Raw genomic sequence first — 10,998 nt, 5'->3', positions numbered from 1 at the left:
CTTGAGCAAAACCTGTACCACTCTGTGTGTGATTTTAGGCTAGGACAGAGGTTCACCTTCCAGCAGGACAATGACCCCAAACACACGGTTAAAGCAACACTTGAGTGGTTTAAGGGGAAATGGATATTAAAAAAATAAATAAGAAAATTAACAGTAGGAACTTTGCTTTAAGCAGGATGGATGTCAATGCATGTCATGCAGCACCTTAATGCATGCTGAATCATCAAGTAAAATGCATTGCAAATCATTTTGTTTTGACAAGCATTATTATAGGTTTCCATTGCTTTCAACGGAAAAGACATCAGGTAAAAAAAAATAGGTTTGAATGGGCCCTGCATATTTCTTCCTCACTCTTAATATATAAACCACATAAGCCAGCAAGGCGAGTGTGTATATGTGTATAATATTATATATAAATTGTAACATCAGGGGTTGTTTTAGCTTAAGGGTAGAGCTTACCAGTGAGCTGAGTTCACGCCAGATATGTAGTTTTAAGGGCTTGTAAGCCCACTTTTATTAAAGAAAGAAAACGTCCGATAACAAGAGTTGCCCACACAGGGGTTTCAGCTTTCCACAGCAACAAGGTAAGTAAAACCAAAAATACCAAGCCACCTGGCTCTCTTTAGCAGCGCTGCTGCCCAGACTTATGCTTCAGCCCTCTCGGTTCTATAACAGAGTTCCTGTACACCCAGTACCTCACCACTCTTTTCCAACTTCCTTTTTAAGCCCACAAGCTTGGACCCTCTGTCTGCTCTGACAGACCAACCTGTGCAGGGGCTGGTGTACTCTTGAGCACTGGCCATTCTGTGATCCCTCCATTGGGCATAGCAGGTGTTCTGTCCACATCATTGTTACACATCATTGCCTTATAATTATTTGTCATCTGGCCTAGTGCCACAAGTACTTCCTTGCACCAATCATCCCAGTCCCTTGTGGTTCCATCAACGGTCCACAGCGCTTCATCAGCTGCTGTCGAAGGCTCCACAGTAACCTGGGAATCACTAGCCGAAACAGTACACTTGTCACTTCTATCTACCTCACATTGTGACCATATATTTTTACTAGCATCAACCTGAGAGTTTGCCTCCTCAACCAAGGCAAGGTGCAATACCCCATTTTGACCACCTTGCTCTGGTGGTGCTACAGGCACCTCCAGCTTTGCACTCTCAGCTTTTGCCCTTGCCAACTGGGTTATGCTTAGGGTTGTGGGGCTGTGCCCACACACTCTCGCTGTGTGAATTAGTCCCCCCTTGTTCTACCAGCATAGCACCAGAGCCATCCTGGACAGCCTCTGACACCAACCCATGGAGACCCCATGAGACTTCCATGGACAATCCTGTGCCTCTGCCTGTCATGGGAGATCTCCTACTCTCATCATTGGTAGTGAACACATTACCAACCTCACTCTCCGATATGACATTACAAGAAATGTACGTTTCAATGTCATTAAAATCATCCCCTTTACCAATAGTATCACTTTTGTCAGTACGATCATTAGCATTCTCATTGTATGTAGACACAACTGCCGTTTGTGTGGGTTGTCTATGAGCCACCATAACTTCTGAGCGACTCTTCACAGCGCCCGCTCTCTGTAAAGGGGCACTCTTGCCTATTTGGGCAGCTCCATAGCTGACCTGGGAAACTCTCTGCTCCATCACTGCAAGCTCCTTGGAAGTTTCCCTGGGCAACCCTGCAGCACCTGTCACTAGGGAACATGGCACCAGCACTGTTTCGGTCACCCCTAGCTCAATTTTCCCAGCCATCTACTGGATTATAGCAGGCACATGCAGAGGCCCCATGTCCTTTTCAGTCTTTAGCTCTGCGTCTAGTTGGGCTTTACGCTGTGCCTCCCCACTGCTCTGGGTAGCACACTGCAGCATGTCTATGTCCATTTGTACTGCAGCTCTCCCCACTGGACATACTGCCACTTCACTGGGTTAAGCATCAAAAACTGAAACAGTCTTACCAGTTCCTGCAGCTGATGTCATAGCCTTCATTTGAGAGCGCTGTCTCACAGGCGTGGTGTCTTCACAGGCTGACTCCCCCATGTGGCTATGGAGCACCACTGCAGCCTTTCTGGACCCACTGCCACCCCCTGTAGGTAACACAAGATCCCTGTTGCTAGGGCTAACTGCAGACTTGCACTGCAAATCTGGTTGGCTATACCCAATGCAGGATTCAGGCTGATGTGCTCTCCTTTCTGGGCTGACCACTTTTCCTAAGCGGTCATGACAGAAAACGTTACGTTTCTCTGGATTTCCAAAACCTATGTCTTCCGGTTACACTTCTCCCATCCTGGAGCATTGCTGGCGGCCCATGATGCGATGGAACTCTCCTCTAAAAAGGATTTCCTCTTTAAACTTGTGGTAGTCATCCTGGTCCCCTTCCAAATGGTAAACTGATGGGAACTCTATCCGTAATAAGGTTTGCAGCAATCTTGGCCACCGGTCCCTAGGCCATTTTCTCTTTACAGCAACTTTTTCAAATCTTACAAGGAAGTCCCCAACCTCCTCTGTAGGCAGCATGGGTTGTATATAGTCAGAGGCCAAGATCTGAGCCCCTTGCACTGCGCCCCACTCTTTGCTATTCCGCTTGAACCATTCATTCACTGTCCCCTTTTGACTGGCCCTCCAAGGTGGAGACATCTTCTCAGGCCACGCTGAGCTCACTTCCTCTTTAACTTGATTTAACATGAACTTCTTGTGTTTTGACTGCCTCATCTTTGCAATCACATGCACAGCAGCTTGTTACACAGTTCACAGCAGGAAAAAAAAATTCTCACAGGTGCACTACCTGCACACAATGCAACACAGTCCGTCAACTGAAATCCTGCACAATGCAGTTTGCCTGGCTGCCACACACAGCTAGCAGCAGTTCCTGAAATGACTCGCTACTGGTGCAGAGACCCGGATTTCACCATCTGTATGCCCGCATTCGAACACCACTTGTAACACGGGTTGTTTTAGCTTAATGGTAGCTCTGTCCACGCCAGATATGCCGTTTTAAGGGCTTGTAAGCCCACTTTTATTAAAGAAAGAAAACGTCCGATAACAGAAGAGTTGCCCACACAGAGGTTTCAGCTTTCCACAGCAACAATGTAAGTAAACCAAAAATACCAAGCCACCTGGCTCTTTAGCAGCACTGCTGCCCAGACTTATGCTTCAGCCCTCTCGGCTCTATAACAAAGTTCCTGTACACCCAGTACCTCAGCACTCTTATCCAGCCCACAAGCTTGGACCCTCTGTCTGCTCTGACAGACCGACCTGTGCAGACATGCACACTTCTCCCATGGAAGGGTGGAGCCCAGAACCATGGTCAGGTGTCTACAAATAGCCCAGCACACACCTGACTAGTCAGTATGCTGGTGTATCTCACAACCTGGACCCAGGACTGGGGATTTCATCCCACCCGGATCGCTACGAAATCCTCAGGCTCCAGATCCCAAAACAGAATTTAGTAAACAATGAGGAAACTGAAAAGCCAGTTTCCTCCCAAATAAGCTGGAGCCGCTCAACCTGCCTCGTTGAGAATCCTCTGTCCAAACACTGGTGGGGTACCTCACTACCACTATATATATATATATATATATATATATATATATATATATATATATATATATATTATATTTATTTTTTTATATGCCAGTGTGGATCTCTTTAAGCAGCACATGGCCATTCTGCTGACCCGCATTATTTAAATCTCGGACTCAAAACAAGTATGCAATTATGGACTTTTGTTTTTTCAGAAGGAAGTCTTGATGTTAGGCACTGTATTTGTTTCACAAAAGATTTATGCTTCAATACAATATAAAATTGAAATGCTAGTTTCTCTGTACCCTCCATTTTATACATGTATTTCTTCTTCCCCACACTGTACAGTATACACTATGACACTTGAAGAGATGGACACATTCTTAGAGTTTTATAGTGCCTATTTTAACTACTTGTTTTATTTACTGTTATGGCTGATACTAAATAAAACTGGGTGGGGGACAATTGACATTCTTTCAAGTCTTTCATGTCATTGTGTGATTTTTATAATTGTCTGTTGTTCAGAAATAATTGCAGCACTAGTATTCATTAACAATTAATGCATAGTTGAAAATGCAGAGCCCTTAGTGGGTCTGATAATATACAGCTGAACTGCTGAGTAGCTTGTAATGCTGCTGTGCACTATGACCTGTAAATACCCACAAAGATCTGAACTCATAAAAAAGCATTACAAACTAAAGAAAAAAAAATACAAAAGTATGAGCCATAATTATAATTGTATATTATTTAAATTATTATAATTAACCACTTGCTGTCCAGCCGCCGCAGTTTTACTGCGGCAGAATGGCACGGCTGGACGAAACAACGTTAGCTTACGTCGCTTCGCCTTTTGGCCACTAGGGGCTTGGCCACGCCACGGCGTGTACCCAGAGCTGGTGCGAGTGCCCGGTGGGCGCGATAACCACCAGGCTCCCATGATCACCCGTGACAGAGCGAAAAAAACGGGATCTGTGTGTGTAAACACATAGATCCCAGGTCTTTCAGGAGAGAGATTGTGTGCTCATACTATGTATGAACACCGATCACTCGCTCCTCCTAGACAGTCCCATCCCCCCACAGTTAGAAACACACATAGGGAAGGAACACAGTTAACCCCTTGATCACTCCTTAGGGTTAACTCCTTCCCTGACAGTCACATGTATACAGTATTCAGTGCATTTTTATAGCGCTGATCGCTGTATAATTGTCAATGGTCCCAAAAATATGTCAAAAGCGCCTGACTTAACGTCGCAGTCCTAATAAAAAAAATCGCACATCGCTGCCATTATTAGTGAAAAAAAAATTATATATAATAAAAATGCCATAAATCTATCCCCTATTTTGTAGACACTAACTTTTGCGCAAACCAATCAATATACACTTATTGCGATTTTTTTTTTTTTTTTACCAAAAATATGTAGAAGAATACATATCGCCCTAAACTGATGAAAAAAATTATTTTTTTTTTTTTTTTATAAAAAATGTGGGATATTGTGGCGTGGCTTGGCAGCTGAGGAAGATGGTCGCTTAAGTCTCCCGCTCCCGCATACAGAGACAATTTTTCAATCTTATCGGAGGTAATCTTTATAATTTTCCTAAAGGAATTCTATGGGAACATCCCCTGAAACTTCCTCCATCTCATGTTTACATTCTACCCACGATTTATCTCCAGAATTGATTCGTTTTCTGCCTGATTTGTCCCAATCTCAATCGACCGACGTGGCTTCTTCACGAAATAGACATTTACGGCCGGGACATTTACAAATACAGGACGATTCATCCCTTTCACAATTGCCTCATGCTGATATTAAAAATACTATTTTACTTTCACCAGATCAACCACCAAGTCTAAATGATCTCCGTTCCATTGCGGCAGATATAAAGGACTCTTTATCTGCAAAAATGACGGCGGCCATCTCTGAATTGCGTATTGATATTCAATCTATTGCGGGCAGAGTCCAAGATATTGAGAAAATTGATGCTTCTCATTCCATCAACATTGATAAATCTCAAAAATACTTAATGCTCATTCTTTACAACTTCGTGATTATAATAGACATTTGGAAGACCTTGACAATCGTGGCAGACGTCATAATTTACAATTGAGAGGACTCCCTGAAAATGTTACGTAAGATCAATTACAAGATGTAGTAGTTGGTATTTTTAACAAAATTCTGGAAAGGGAAATTACAATGCCGATTGCAATGGAGAGAATTCATCGTGATCTTAGACCCAAAGGCAAAGAATTGGATCCGCCGAGGGATGTAATATGTTACATTAATGATTATATCCTCAAGGAAGATATCTTACGGAAAGCAAGGAATAAATCGTTACTTTCTCATAATGGTAACAATCTACAATTGTTTCAGGACCTTTCTACTATTACCCTTCAATGCCGTAGAGAACTAAAGCCTTTATTGGAAATCCTACGTAAAAATGGTATTACTTATCGATGGAAATTTCCCTTTTGTTTATCTGCGTCATCGCAAGGCCGCACTGCTTTACTTAAGGTACCTGAAGATCTTCCTCATTTTTGTGATGCACTTAATATTCCACTTATTGATGTACCGGAATGGTATGCTGAATTTCAAATACTGATTCAAATATCATCTCGTAGTAAACCTATGGATACCCAGGATGTTCGCTTCAGGAGAAGATCTCCTTCTGAATCTCACTCACGTACACCAAAATGATATACATCTGAATTCCAGCCATCAAATTGCACCTAGATCCAGAAGAGCTCGTCAGGATCAATAATAGCATTTATTGCACCCATTATCCATTCTGGTTTGTGATTTCACTGTTGTGACTATGAGGATTCTCATGACTGCTATTATCTTCTGTTTACTGCTTTGATACATTGACTATATATTTTACTATCCTCTGCTTATTTATATGTTCTAAATTGTAACATTGTGTTTTTTTTTTTTTAAGGATGTTTTCCTCCTAAAAGTGATGCGACCTGACACAACCTATTAGTAGCAGCAGCAAGCCTCCATCCCTGATATATGTTCAAGATGTAAAAGGGGAAATGGGACTTTAAATGAGGCGTGTTGCTGAATAGAAAAATATTTATTTATTAAGTACAAACCATATCAAAAAAGTGTCAAACTAAGATATAGGACACAATTTACTTTGGTACATTTCTTTAAATACATTTGTTTAGATATACAGTCATTTTACAAAGTACAGTACAACATCATTAACAATACAGATGTGTAGACATACTCATCCATTCATAAAACCAATAAACATTAGCAATTGCTCATAGTAAGTCGAAATGATCTGGGCATCAGTTGGATATATACTCGACGCACGTTTCATGGCTCTTGCCAATCATCAGGAGTACAAATGGTCTGAAATTAGATCAAGAGTATCTATAAATATGGGATAACCTTTAAACGGAGAACCATCTCTCAAGAAAAGGGGGGGCTATAACTTACTGTCCGGCCCAAAGGTGATACCAAACATCTGTCCAGGAGATACACAGGACAGGGATATCGATCTTGCCCGGGGCTGAGGTGAGGAATCGCACCCAAAACGAGGATAGCAGCTGTGTAAAGTTGGGGCGACTGCGATTTTCGAGGTCGTCCTGCTGATATGAGAGTTGCTGGAGCATGACCGTGTGGGTATTGAGGATCTTATCCTGTGACTGTAGTGTCCCGCAGGCCATCTACTGTGCTTTCCACATCTTCAAAGCGTACCCCCACATCTTTTTTTCCAAGTCAGAGATCTCTTTCCTATAAGTTTTCTCAATCCTGTGCACACAGTGTTCAAAGTCAGCTTTAGTGGACAGGGACCTCATGTAGCTATGCAGGGATCTGATCTGTGCTTCCATGTCCCACCCTTCCCCTGATCCTAGAGAGACATTAGATCGGCTTCTTGTAAGCCTGGGGGAGAAGTCAGTGTCCTCAGGGTGTGAGAGCAGGCTGTGTGAGCTCACCTGAGAGTGCAGGGCCGATTCAGAGCGCGCTGGGGATAGAGGGGCCGGCGCCATCTTGGATTCCGGCCGGCGCTGTGAAGACAATCTTCCACGGCCAAAATAATCATCTAAATCCCCTCCTGGACGATGTCCACTGCTGCCCTTAGGTGCCTTGAACTTGTCTTTCCCCATGGAGCTGCGTTTGGGCCAGTTTACAGGCCGATATGAGGTCCGTGGAGCCGAGGGAGCCGGGAGCTGAGTGCAGGCACGTCTCACCTCTCCATGCGTCAGGCCACGCCCCCCCGAGAAACTAATTTTAAAACAAATGCTATTCCTAAGCTTCATGATACACGTTTTCCAACTTTTTTTCATGCAACAAATAGATTTTCCAAATCTAAAAGGGTATCTATTTTATTTGCTAAACACTGCCCTTTCCAAATCAATGATAAATGCATTGATATTGATGGCCGTTATATTTTTTTGAAAGGCACATTATATGGTAAACATATATGCACCTAAAGCCCCATACACACTATGAGGCCGCGTACACACGCGGGGACTGTTCGCCCAACTTTGTCCGTCAAACAGTTTCGGCAAACAGTCCGCTCAAAATTAGCATGGACGGACATGGCCACACACGACGGACGAACAGTTTGCTGAAACCGTGCGCGATGACGTGAACGGCACGTACGACGGGACGAAAAATACGACGTCCTATACACTGCATTATAACTTTCGGCGTGAAAATCCTTTCCGAGCATGCGCGCAACTTTGTTTGACGAACAAGCCTACACACGAGCGGACTGTTCGCTGAAACAAGGTTTCAGCGGACAGTTTTTCGGAAATTCCGAAAAACCTTGTCCGTCAAACTGTCCGCTGAAAGCCCACACACGAGCGGACTGTCCGCCCAAACACTGTTCAGCGGACAAAGTTGGGCGAACAGTCCGCCCGTGTGTACGCGGCCTCAGTTTTTCTGCTGAGTTTTTCCTTCAGATTTACCAAAACCATATAATATAAGGTCAAACCTAATGAGTTTCAAATTGTATGCAATCAGGCAGGCCCTTGCACTACATGGTTTTGGTAAACCTGAAGGAAAAAGTCAGAAGAAAAACTGATAGTGTGGGGCTTTATTCCAACAAAGTCCTATTCTTCAAATCTACTTTTAAAATACTTACTGACTTTCAGGAAGGTATACTCCTCTTGGGTGGAGACTTTAATGTACCGTATATACTCGAGTATAAGCCGAGATTTTCAGCCTCTTTTTTGAGGCTGAAAGTGCCCCCCTCGGCTTATACTCGAGTCACCGCTGTCTGACTGCCCGAACAGCGTGTCGAGCAGACAGACAGCGGCCATTCTACCTTTCAAAAGCCGCGCCTCCGCCTGTGATAGGCGGAACACTCAATTTCCCAGCAGTCAGTGTTCCGCCTATCACGGACATCGGCTCATCCTCGTACTACGGACGAGGATGAGACGATGTCTGTGATAGGCGGAACACAGACTGCTGGGAAATTGAGTGTTCCGCCTATCACAGGCGGAGGCGGGAGGCGCGGCTTTTGAACAGGGGAATGGCCGCCAGGGCGCCGACGAAGAGCGGCGATCCTGGCATGGGACGACACGGAGGCTCGGGACGGGACGACACGGAGGCTCGGGACGGGACGACACGGAGGCTCGGGACGGGACGACACGGAGGCTCGGGACGGGACCGGACGGAGGCTTGGGACACAGGTAGGCTGGACACACAAGGCTGCACGGACACACACACACACACACACACACACACACACACACACAGGGAGGGATGGATGGATGGACACACACACACACACACAGGGATGGATGGATGGATGGACACACACACACACAGGGATGGATGGATGGATGGACACACACACACACACACACAGGGATGGATGGATGGATGGACGCACACACACACACACAGGGATGGATGGATGGACACACACACAGGGATGGACGGACACACAGGGATGGACGGACACACAGGGATGGACGGACACACACAGGGATGGACAGGCATATCTCACCCTCGGCTTATACACGAGTCAATAGGTTTCCCAGTTTTTTGGGGGTAAATTGGGGGCCTCGGCTTATACTCGGGTCGGCCTATACTCGAGTATATACGGTACCTCTTAATCCCTTACTTGACACCTCTACTGGAACTTCTTCAATGCCTTATGTAGCATGGCGTGCCATTAAAATACTAAAATACTACTCCAAAAATTAACACTTCATGATTCATGGCGCACCCTTTATCCTACTGTTAAGGATTATTCTTTCTACTCAGCTCCACATAATCGTTATTCTAGAATAGATTATATTTTTATATCACAACAAGATTTACCACTAGTAACTTCTGCCACCATAGATCCTATGTTCTTATCAGATCATCATCCGATCTCTATTTCCATTACCTTTCCTGATATGCCAATGAAACGCAAGCAATTTCTTCTTTGAATGAGTTGATTCAGGCAAGAGAAGATTTATTACTTGAATTACACAAACGAACCAAAATAAACTATTCTTGCAAATAAAATATTTTATGAATTTAGTAATCTGGGAAATTACTAGCTAATGCTCTTCGTAGTAAAAAATCCTCCACTTTAATTCATTTTATTACCACTCCTATGGGACGCAAATTAGTGACCAATAAAGACATTGCTACTGAATTTGTTCAATATTATACTCGCCTTTATAACTTGAAATCTGCTACAACTCCTGACTCTACACGCAAGCAAGTGATCTCAGACTTTCTTGAAATGTATACTCCTAATAAATTACCTGAATATGAAACTGAAGCTTTAGACAAAAATATATTTTCTGAAGAATTTGACTTGGCTCTTAAACAATTTAAACCAGCTAAGAGTCCTGGTCCTGATGGGCTTACTACTGGATATTTTTTGTAAGATTTTTTGTAACACACTTCGACCATACTTTTTATCTGCATTCAACTCTTTTGCATCCGATCATTCCCCACCTACAGTGGTGTGAAAAAGTGTTTGCCCCCTTCCTCATTTCCTATTCCTTTGCATGTTTGTCACACTTAAGTGTTTCAGAACATCAAACCAATTTAAACAATAGTCAAGGACAACACAAGTAAACACAAAATGCAATTTGTAAATGAAGGTGTTTATTATTAAAGGTGAAAAAAAATCCAAACCATCATGGCCCTGTGTGAAAAAGTGATTGCCCCCTAAACCTAATAACTGGTTGGGCCACCCTTAGCAGCAACAACTGCAACCAAGCATTTGCGATAACGTGCAATGAGGCTTTTACAGCGTCCTGGAGGAATTTTGGCCCACTCATCTTTGCAGAATTGTCCTAATTCAGTTACATTAGAGGGTTTTCGAGCATGAACGGCCTTTTTAAGGTCATACCACAACATCTCAATAGGATTCAGGTCAGGACTTTGGCTAGGCCACTCCAAAGTCTTCATTTTGTTTTTCTTCAGCCATTCGGTGGTGGACTTGCTGGTGTGTTTAGGATCATTGTCCTGCTGCAGAACCCAAGTTCGTTTCAGCTTGAGTA

This window comes from Lithobates pipiens, unplaced genomic scaffold (genome assembly GCF_037356315.1).
Source record: "Lithobates pipiens isolate NorthernLeopardFrog02 unplaced genomic scaffold, aLitPip1_a1.2 Scaffold_30, whole genome shotgun sequence".
NCBI lineage: Eukaryota > Metazoa > Chordata > Amphibia > Anura > Ranidae > Lithobates > Lithobates pipiens.
Note: the sequence above shows the minus strand (reverse complement) of the source record.